Source organism: Rhodnius prolixus, unplaced genomic scaffold, assembly GCF_049639745.1.
Source record: "Rhodnius prolixus isolate KJV_2025 unplaced genomic scaffold, Rpr scaffold_9, whole genome shotgun sequence".
Lineage (NCBI taxonomy): Eukaryota > Metazoa > Arthropoda > Insecta > Hemiptera > Reduviidae > Rhodnius > Rhodnius prolixus.
The window spans coordinates 19,942,883-19,955,204 of NW_027411604.1; the positions used below are offsets into that span (position 1 = coordinate 19,942,883).

Below are 12,322 nucleotides of genomic sequence, written 5' to 3' on the forward strand. Positions count from 1 at the left end.
TACTATTATTGTCTATATTTTCGCAGAGATTACACCAATAGAACAGGAGATACAGCTGTTAGAAATTTGAAGGAAATGTAAAACACTAACATTTTATCACCTTATATCTCCTTTATAAATACAGCTAGAAAGTAGTAATTCAGCACAATAGAAGATGTACATAAGTACTATTATTGTCTATATTTTCGCAGAGATTACACCAATAGAACAGGAGATACAGCTGTTAGAAATTTGAAGGAAATGTAAAACACTAAAATTTTATCACCTTATATCTCCTTTATAAATACAGCTAGAAAGTAGGAATTCTGCACTATTGAAGATGTACATAAGTACTATTATTGTCTATATTTTCGCAGAGATTACACCAATAGAACAGGAGATATAGCTGTTAGAAATTTGATGGAAATGTAAAACACTAAAATTTTATCACCTTATATCTCCTTTATAAATACAGCTAGAACGTAGGAATTCTGCACAATTGAAGATGTACATAAGTACTATTATTGTCTATATTTTCGCAGAGATTACACCAATAGAACAGGAGATACAGCTGTTAGAAATTTGAAGGAAATGTAAAACACTAAAATTTTATCACCTTATATCTCCTTTATAAATACAGCTAGAAAGTAGGAATTCAGCACAATAGAAGATGTACATAAGTACTATTATTGTCTATATTTTCGCAGAGATTACACCAATAGAACAGGAGATACAGCTGTTAGAAATTTGAAGGAAATGTAAAACACTAAAATTTTATCACCTTATATCTCCTTTATAAATACAGCTAGAAAGTAGGAATTCTGCACTATTGAAGATGTACATAAGTACTATTATTGTCTATATTTTCGCAGAGATTACACCAATAGAACAGGAGATATAGCTGTTAGAAATTTGATGGAATTGTAAAACACTAAAATTTTATCACCTTATATCTACTTTATAAATACAGCTAGAAAGTAGGAATTCTGCACAATTGAAGATGTACATAAGTACTACTATTGTCTATATTTTCGCAGAGATTACACCAATAGAACAGGAGATACAGCTGTTAGAAATTTGAAGGAAATGTAAAACACTAAAATTTTATCACCTTATTTCTCCTTTATAAATAGAGCTAGAAAGTAGGAATTCAGCACAATAGAAGATGTACATAAGTACTATTATTGTCTATATTTTCGCAGAGATTACACCAATAGAACAGGAGATACAGCTGTTAAAAATTTGAAGGAAATGTAAAACACTAAAATTTTATCACCTTATATCTCCTTTATAAATACAGCTAGAAAGTAGGAATTCTGCACTATTGAAGATGTACATAAGTACTATTATTGTCTATATTTTCGCCGAGATTACACCAATAGAACAGGAGATATAGCTGTTAGAAATTTGATGGAAATGTAAAACACTAAAATTTTATCACCTTATATCTCCTTTATAAATACAGCTAGAAAGTAGGAATTCTGCACTATTGAAGATGTACATAAGTACTATTATTGTCTATATTTTCGCCGAGATTACACCAATAGAACAGGAGATATAGCTTTTAGAAATTTGATGGAAATGTAAAACACTAAAATTTTATCACCTTATATCTCCTTTATAAATACAGCTAGAAAGTAGGAATTCTGCACAATTGAAGATGTACATAAGTACTATTATTGTCTATATTTTCGCAGAGATTACACCAATAGAACAGGAGATATAGCTGTTAGAAATTTGATGGAAATGTAAAACACTAAAATTTTATCACCTTATATCTCCTTTATAAATACAGCTAGAAAGTAGGAATTCTGCACAATTGAAGATGTACATAAGTACTATTATTGTCTATATTTTCGCAGAGATTACACCAATAGAACAGGAGATATAGCTGTTAGAAATTTGATGGAAATGTAAAACACTAAAATTTTATCACCTTATATCTCCTTTATAAATACAGCTAGAAAGTAGGAATTCTGCACTATTGAAGATGTACATAAGTACTATTATTGTCTATATTTTCGCCGAGATTACACCAATAGAACAGGAGATATAGCTGTTAGAAATTTGATGGAAATGTAAAACACTAAAATTTTATCACCTTATATCTCCTTTATAAATACAGCTAGAAATTAGGAATTCTGCACAATTGAAGATGTACATAAGTACTATTATTGTCTATATTTTCGCAGAGATTACACCAATAGAACAGGAGATATAGCTGTTAGAAATTTGATGGAAATGTAAAACACTAAAATTTTATCACCTTATATCTCCTTTATAAATACAGCTAGAAAGTAGGAATTCTGCACTATTGAAGATGTACATAAGTACTATTATTGTCTATATTTTCGCCGAGATTACACCAATAGAACAGGAGATATAGCTGTTAGAAATTTGATGGAAATGTAAAACACTAAAATTTTATCACCTTATATCTCCTTTATAAATACAGCTAGAAAGTAGGAATTCTGCACAATTGAAGATGTACATAAGTACTATTATTGTCTATATTTTCGCAGAGATTACACCAATAGAACAGGAGATACAGCTGTTAGAAATTTGAAGGAAATGTAAAACACTAAAATTTTATCACCTTATATCTCCTTTATAAATACAGCTAGAAAGTAGGAATTCTGCACAATTGAAGATGTACATAAGTACTATTATTGTCTATATTTTCGCAGAGATTACACCAATAGAACCGGAGATACAGCTGTTAGAAATTTGAAGGAAATGTAAAACACTAAAATTTTATCACCTTATATCTCCTTTATAAATACAGCTAGAAAGTAGGAATTCTGCACTATTGAAGATGTACATAAGTACTATTATTGTCTATATTTTCGCAGAGATTACACCAATAGAACAGGAGATACAGCTGTTAGAAATTTGAAGGAAATGTAAAACACTAAAATTTTATCACCTTATTTCTCCTTTATAAATACAGCTAGAAAGTAGGAATTCAGCACAATAGAAGATGTACATAAGTACTATTATTGTCTATATTTTCGCAGAGATTACACCAATAGAACAGGAGATACAGCTGTTAAAAATTTGAAGGAAATGTAAAACACTAAAATTTTATCACCTTATATCTCCTTTATAAATACAGCTAGAAAGTAGGAATTCTGCACTATTGAAGATGTACATAAGTACTATTATTGTCTATATTTTCGCCGAGATTACACCAATAGAACAGGAGATATAGCTGTTAGAAATTTGAAGGAAATGTAAAACACTAAAATTTTATCACCTTATTTCTCCTTTATAAATACAGCTAGAAAGTAGGAATTCAGCACAATAGAAGATGTACATAAGTACTATTATTGTCTATATTTTCTCAGAGATTACACCAATAGAACAGGAGATACAGCTGTTAAAAATTTGAAGGAAATGTAAAACACTAAAATTTTATCACCTTATATCTCCTTTATAAATACAGCTAGAAAGTAGGAATTCTGCACTATTGAAGATGTACATAAGTACTATTATTGTCTATATTTTCGCCGAGATTACACCAATAGAACAGGAGATATAGCTGTTAGAAATTTGATGGAAATGTAAAACACTAAAATTTTATCACCTTATATCTCCTTTATAAATACAGCTAGAAAGTAGGAATTCTGCACAATTGAAGATGTACATAAGTACTATTATTGTCTATATTTTTGCAGAGATTACACCAATAGAACAGGAGATACAGCTGTTAGAAATTTGAAGGAAATGTAAAACACTAAAATTTTATCACCTTATATCTCCTTTATAAATACAGCTAGAAAGTAGGAATTCTGCACAATTGAAGATGTACATAAGTACTATTATTGTCTATATTTTCGCAGAGATTACACCAATAGAACAGGAGATACAGCTGTTAAAAATTTGAAGGAAATGTAAAACACTAAAATTTTACCACCTTATATCTCCTTTATAAATACAGCTAGAAAGTAGGAATTCTGCACTATTGAAGATGTACATAAGTACTATTATTGTCTATATTTTCGCCGAGATTACACCAATAGAACAGGAGATATAGCTGTTAGAAATTTGATGGAAATGTAAAACACTAAAATTTTATCACTTTATATCTCCTTTATAAATACAGCTAGAAAGTAGGAATTCTGCACAATTGAAGATGTACATAAGTACTATTATTGTCTATATTTTCGCAGAGATTACACCAATAGAACAGGAGATATAGCTGTTAGAAATTTGATGGAAATGTAAAACACTAAAATTTTATCACCTTATATCTCCTTTATAAATACAGCTAGAAAGTAGGAATTCTGCACAATTGAAGATGTACATAAGTACTATTATTGTCTATATTTTCGCAGAGATTACACCAATAGAACAGGAGATACAGCTGTTAGAAATTTGAAGGAAATGTAAAACACTAACATTTTATCACCTTATATCTCCTTTATAAATACAGCTAGAAAGTAGGAATTCAGCACAATAGAAGATGTACATAAGTACTATTATTGTCTATATTTTCGCAGAGATTACACCAATAGAACAGGAGATACAGCTGTTAGAAATTTGAAGGAAATGTAAAACACTAAAATTTTATCACCTTATATCTCCTTTATAAATACAGCTAGAAAGTAGGAATTCTGCACTATTGAAGATGTACATAAGTACTATTATTGTCTATATTTTCGCAGAGATTACACCAATAGAACAGGAGATATAGCTGTTAGAAATTTGATGGAAATGTAAAACACTAAAATTTTATCACCTTATATCTCCTTTATAAATGCAGCTAGAAAGTAGGAATTCTGCACAATTGAAGATGTACATAAGTACTATTATTGTCTATATTTTCGCAGAGATTACACCAATAGAACAGGAGATACAGCTGTTAGAAATTTGAAGGAAATGTAAAACACTAACATTTTATCACCTTATATCTCCTTTATAAATACAGCTAGAACGTAGGAATTCTGCACAATTGAAGATGTACATAAGTACTATTATTGTCTATATTTTCGCAGAGATTACACCAATAGAACAGGAGATACAGCTGTTAGAAATTTGAAGGAAATGTAAAACACTAAAATTTTATCACCTTATATCTCCTTTATAAATACAGCTAGAAAGTAGGAATTCAGCACAATAGAAGATGTACATAAGTACTATTATTGTCTATATTTTCGCAGAGATTACACCAATAGAACAGGAGATACAGCTGTTAGAAATTTGAAGGAAATGTAAAACACTAAAATTTTATCACCTTATATCTCCTTTATAAATACAGCTAGAAAGTAGGAATTCTGCACTATTGAAGATGTACATAAGTACTATTATTGTCTATATTTTCGCAGAGATTACACCAATAGAACAGGAGATATAGCTGTTAGAAATTTGATGGAATTGTAAAACACTAAAATTTTATCACCTTATATCTACTTTATAAATACAGCTAGAAAGTAGGAATTCTGCACAATTGAAGATGTACATAAGTACTACTATTGTCTATATTTTCGCAGAGATTACACCAATAGAACAGGAGATACAGCTGTTAGAAATTTGAAGGAAATGTAAAACATTAAAATTTTATCACCTTATTTCTCCTTTATAAATAGAGCTAGAAAGTAGGAATTCAGCACAATAGAAGATGTACATAAGTACTATTATTGTCTATATTTTCGCAGAGATTACACCAATAGAACAGGAGATACAGCTGTTAAAAATTTGAAGGAAATGTAAAACACTAAAATTTTATCACCTTATATCTCCTTTATAAATACAGCTAGAAAGTAGGAATTCTGCACTATTGAAGATGTACATAAGTACTATTATTGTCTATATTTTCGCCGAGATTACACCAATAGAACAGGAGATATAGCTGTTAGAAATTTGATGGAAATGTAAAACACTAAAATTTTATCACCTTATATCTCCTTTATAAATACAGCTAGAAAGTAGGAATTCTGCACAATTGAAGATGTACATAAGTACTATTATTGTCTATATTTTCGCAGAGATTACACCAATAGAACAGGAGATACAGCTGTTAGAAATTTGAAGGAAATGTAAAACACTAAAATTTTATCACCTTATATCTCCTTTATAAATACAGCTAGAAAGTAGGAATTCTGCACAATTGAAGATGTACATAAGTACTATTATTGTCTATATTTTCGCCGAGATTACACCAATAGAACAGGAGATACAGCTGTTAGAAATTTGAAGGAAATGTAAAACACTAAAATTTTATCACCTTATATCTCCTTTATAAATACAGCTAGAAAGTAGGAATTCTGCACTATTGAAGATGTACATAAGTACTATTATTGTCTATATTTTCGCAGAGATTACACCAATAGAACAGGAGATACAGCTGTTAGAAATTTGAAGGAAATGTAAAACACTAAAATTTTATCACCTTATATCTCCTTTATAAATACAGCTAGAAAGTAGGAATTCAGCACAATAGAAGATGTACATAAGTACTATTATTGTCTATATTTTCGCAGAGATTACACCAATAGAACAGGAGATACAGCTGTTAAAAATTTGAAGGAAATGTAAAACACTAAAATTTTATCACCTTATATCTCCTTTATAAATACAGCTAGAAAGTAGGAATTCTTCACTATTGAAGATGTACATAAGTACTATTATTGTCTATATTTTCGCCGAGATTACACCAATAGAACAGGAGATATAGCTGTTAGAAATTTGATGGAAATGTAAAACACTAAAATTTTATCACCTTATATCTCCTTTATAAATACAGCTAGAAAGTAGGAATTCTGCACAATTGAAGATGTACATAAGTACTATTATTGTCTATATTTTCGCAGAGATTACACCAATAGAACAGGAGATATAGCTGTTAGAAATTTGATGGAAATGTAAAACACTAAAATTTTATCACCTTATATCTCCTTTATAAATACAGCTAGAAAGTAGGAATTCTGCACTATTGAAGATGTACATAAGTACTATTATTGTCTATATTTTCGCCGAGATTACACCAATAGAACAGGAGATATAGCTGTTAGAAATTTGATGGAAATGTAAAACACTAAAATTTTATCACCTTATATCTCCTTTATAAATACAGCTAGAAATTAGGAATTCTGCACAATTGAAGATGTACATAAGTACTATTATTGTCTATATTTTCGCAGAGATTACACCAATAGAACAGGAGATATAGCTGTTAGAAATTTGATGGAAATGTAAAACACTAAAATTTTATCACCTTATATCTCCTTTATAAATACAGCTAGAAAGTAGGAATTCTGCACTATTGAAGATGTACATAAGTACTATTATTGTCTATATTTTCGCCGAGATTACACCAATAGAACAGGAGATATAGCTGTTAGAAATTTGATGGAAATGTAAAACAATAAAATTTTATCACCTTATATCTCCTTTATAAATACAGCTAGAAAGTAGGAATTCTGCACAATTGAAGATGTACATAAGTACTATTATTGTCTATATTTTCGCAGAGATTACACCAATAGAACAGGAGATACAGCTGTTAGAAATTTGAAGGAAATGTAAAACACTAAAATTTTATCACCTTATATCTCCTTTATAAATACAGCTAGAAAGTAGGAATTCTGCACAATTGAAGATGTACATAAGTACTATTATTGTCTATATTTTCGCAGAGATTACACCAATAGAACCGGAGATACAGCTGTTAGAAATTTGAAGGAAATGTAAAACACTAAAATTTTATCACCTTATATCTCCTTTATAAATACAGCTAGAAAGTAGGAATTCTGCACTATTGAAGATGTACATAAGTACTATTATTGTCTATATTTTCGCAGAGATTACACCAATAGAACAGGAGATACAGCTGTTAGAAATTTGAAGGAAATGTAAAACACTAAAATTTTATCACCTTATTTCTCCTTTATAAATACAGCTAGAAAGTAGGAATTCAGCACAATAGAAGATGTACATAAGTACTATTATTGTCTATATTTTCGCAGAGATTACACCAATAGAACAGGAGATACAGCTGTTAAAAATTTGAAGGAAATGTAAAACACTAAAATTTTATCACCTTATATCTCCTTTATAAATACAGCTAGAAAGTAGGAATTCTGCACTATTGAAGATGTACATAAGTACTATTATTGTCTATATTTTCGCCGAGATTACACCAATAGAACAGGAGATATAGCTGTTAGAAATTTGAAGGAAATGTAAAACACTAAAATTTTATCACCTTATTTCTCCTTTATAAATACAGCTAGAAAGTAGGAATTCAGCACAATAGAAGATGTACATAAGTACTATTATTGTCTATATTTTCTCAGAGATTACACCAATAGAACAGGAGATACAGCTGTTAAAAATTTGAAGGAAATGTAAAACACTAAAATTTTATCACCTTATATCTCCTTTATAAATACAGCTAGAAAGTAGGAATTCTGCACTATTGAAGATGTACATAAGTACTATTATTGTCTATATTTTCGCCGAGATTACACCAATAGAACAGGAGATATAGCTGTTAGAAATTTGATGGAAATGTAAAACACTAAAATTTTATCACCTTATATCTCCTTTATAAATACAGCTAGAAAGTAGGAATTCTGCACAATTGAAGATGTACATAAGTACTATTATTGTCTATATTTTCGCAGAGATTACACCAATAGAACAGGAGATACAGCTGTTAGAAATTTGAAGGAAATGTAAAACACTAAAATTTTATCACCTTATATCTCCTTTATAAATACAGCTAGAAAGTAGGAATTCTGCACAATTGAAGATGTACATAAGTACTATTATTGTCTATATTTTCGCAGAGATTACACCAATAGAACAGGAGATATAGCTGTTAGAAATTTGATGGAAATGTAAAACACTAAAATTTTATCACCTTATATCTCCTTTATAAATACAGCTAGAAAGTAGGAATTCTGCACAATTGAAGATGTACATAAGTACTATTATTGTCTATATTTTCGCAGAGATTACACCAATAGAACAGGAGATACAGCTGTTAGAAATTTGAAGGAAATGTAAAACACTAACATTTTATCACCTTATATCTCCTTTATAAATACAGCTAGAAAGTAGGAATTCAGCACAATAGAAGATGTACATAAGTACTATTATTGTCTATATTTTCGCAGAGATTACACCAATAGAACAGGAGATACAGCTGTTAGAAATTTGAAGGAAATGTAAAACACTAAAATTTTATCACCTTATATCTCCTTTATAAATACAGCTAGAAAGTAGGAATTCTGCACTATTGAAGATGTACATAAGTACTATTATTGTCTATATTTTCGCAGAGATTACACCAATAGAACAGGAGATATAGCTGTTAGAAATTTGATGGAAATGTAAAACACTAAAATTTTATCACCTTATATCTCCTTTATAAATACAGCTAGAACGTAGGAATTCTGCACAATTGAAGATGTACATAAGTACTATTATTGTCTATATTTTCGCAGAGATTACACCAATAGAACAGGAGATACAGCTGTTAGAAATTTGAAGGAAATGTAAAACACTAAAATTTTATCACCTTATATCTCCTTTATAAATACAGCTAGAAAGTAGGAATTCAGCACAATAGAAGATGTACATAAGTACTATTATTGTCTATATTTTCGCAGAGATTACACCAATAGAACAGGAGATACAGCTGTTAGAAATTTGAAGGAAATGTAAAACACTAAAATTTTATCACCTTATATCTCCTTTATAAATACAGCTAGAAAGTAGGAATTCTGCACTATTGAAGATGTACATAAGTACTATTATTGTCTATATTTTCGCAGAGATTACACCAATAGAACAGGAGATATAGCTGTTAGAAATTTGATGGAATTGTAAAACACTAAAATTTTATCACCTTATATCTACTTTATAAATACAGCTAGAAAGTAGGAATTCTGCACAATTGAAGATGTACATAAGTACTACTATTGTCTATATTTTCGCAGAGATTACACCAATAGAACAGGAGATACAGCTGTTAGAAATTTGAAGGAAATGTAAAACATTAAAATTTTATCACCTTATTTCTCCTTTATAAATAGAGCTAGAAAGTAGGAATTCAGCACAATAGAAGATGTACATAAGTACTATTATTGTCTATATTTTCGCAGAGATTACACCAATAGAACAGGAGATACAGCTGTTAAAAATTTGAAGGAAATGTAAAACACTAAAATTTTATCACCTTATATCTCCTTTATAAATACAGCTAGAAAGTAGGAATTCTGCACAATTGAAGATGTACATAAGTACTATTATTGTCTATATTTTCGCAGAGATTACACCAATAGAACAGGAGATACAGCTGTTAGAAATTTGAAGGAAATGTAAAACACTAAAATTTTATCACCTTATATCTCCTTTATAAATACAGCTAGAAAGTAGGAATTCAGCACAATAGAAGATGTACATAAGTACTATTATTGTCTATATTTTCGCAGAGATTACACCAATAGAACAGGAGATACAGCTGTTAAAAATTTGAAGGAAATGTAAAACACTAAAATTTTATCACCTTATATCTCCTTTATAAATACAGCTAGAAAGTAGGAATTCTTCACTATTGAAGATGTACATAAGTACTATTATTGTCTATATTTTCGCCGAGATTACACCAATAGAACAGGAGATATAGCTGTTAGAAATTTGATGGAAATGTAAAACACTAAAATTTTATCACCTTATATCTCCTTTATAAATACAGCTAGAAAGTAGGAATTCTGCACAATTGAAGATGTACATAAGTACTATTATTGTCTATATTTTCGCAGAGATTACACCAATAGAACAGGAGATATAGCTGTTAGAAATTTGATAAAAATGTAAAACACTAAAGTTTTATCACCTTATATCTCCTTTATAAATACAGCTAGAAAGTAGGAATTCTGCACTATTGAAGATGTACATAAGTACTATTATTGTCTATATTTTCGCCGAGATTACACCAATAGAACAGGAGATATAGCTTTTAGAAATTTGATGGAAATGTAAAACACTAAAATTTTATCACCTTATATCTCCTTTATAAATACAGCTAGAAAGTAGGAATTCTGCACAATTGAAGATGTACATAAGTACTATTATTGTCTATATTTTCGCAGAGATTACACCAATAGAACAGGAGATATAGCTGTTAGAAATTTGATGGAAATGTAAAACACTAAAATTTTATCACCTTATATCTCCTTTATAAATACAGCTAGAAATTAGGAATTCAGCACAATAGAAGATGTACATAAGTACTATTATTGTCTATATTTTCGCCGAGATTACACCAATAGAACAGGAGATATAGCTGTTAGAAATTTGATGGAAATGTAAAACACTAAAATTTTATCACCTTATATCTCCTTTATAAATACAGCTAGAAAGTAGGAATTCTGCACTATTGAAGATGTACATAAGTACTATTATTGTCTATATTTTCGCCGAGATTACACCAATAGAACAGGAGATATAGCTGTTAGAAATTTGATGGAAATGTAAAACACTAAAATTTTATCACCTTATATCTCCTTTATAAATACAGCTAGAAATTAGGAATTCTGCACAATTGAAGATGTACATAAGTACTATTATTGTCTATATTTTCGCAGAGATTACACCAATAGAACAGGAGATATAGCTGTTAGAAATTTGATGGAAATGTAAAACACTAAAATTTTATCACCTTATATCTCCTTTATAAATACAGCTAGAAAGTAGGAATTCTGCACTATTGAAGATGTACATAAGTACTATTATTGTCTATATTTTCGCCGAGATTACACCAATAGAACAGGAGATATAGCTGTTAGAAATTTGATGGAAATGTAAAACACTAAAATTTTATCACCTTATATCTCCTTTATAAATACAGCTAGAAAGTAGGAATTCTGCACAATTGAAGATGTACATAAGTACTATTATTGTCTATATTTTCGCAGAGATTACACCAATAGAACAGGAGATACAGCTGTTAGAAATTTGAAGGAAATGTAAAACACTAAAATTTTATCACCTTATATCTCCTTTATAAATACAGCTAGAAAGTAGGAATTCTGCACAATTGAAGATGTACATAAGTACTATTATTGTCTATATTTTCGCAGAGATTACACCAATGGAACCGGAGATACAGCTGTTAGAAATTTGAAGGAAATGTAAAACACTAAAATTTTATCACCTTATATCTCCTTTATAAATACAGCTAGAAAGTAGGAATTCTGCACTATTGAAGATGTACATAAGTACTATTATTGTCTATATTTTCGCAGAGATTACACCAATAGAACAGGAGATACAGCTGTTAGAAATTTGAAGGAAATGTAAAACACTAAAATTTTATCACCTTATTTCTCCT

The 12,322-nt window shown here is 29.5% G+C and overlaps 1 protein-coding gene across 8 annotated transcripts in view; it reads left to right on the forward strand.

The window, feature by feature from the left end:
• The window catches only part of LOC141454028 (uncharacterized), a 772,684-nt gene that overhangs the window by 68,129 nt on the left and 692,233 nt on the right, over positions 1-12,322 (forward strand). The gene's annotated exons all lie outside the window — the stretch shown is intronic.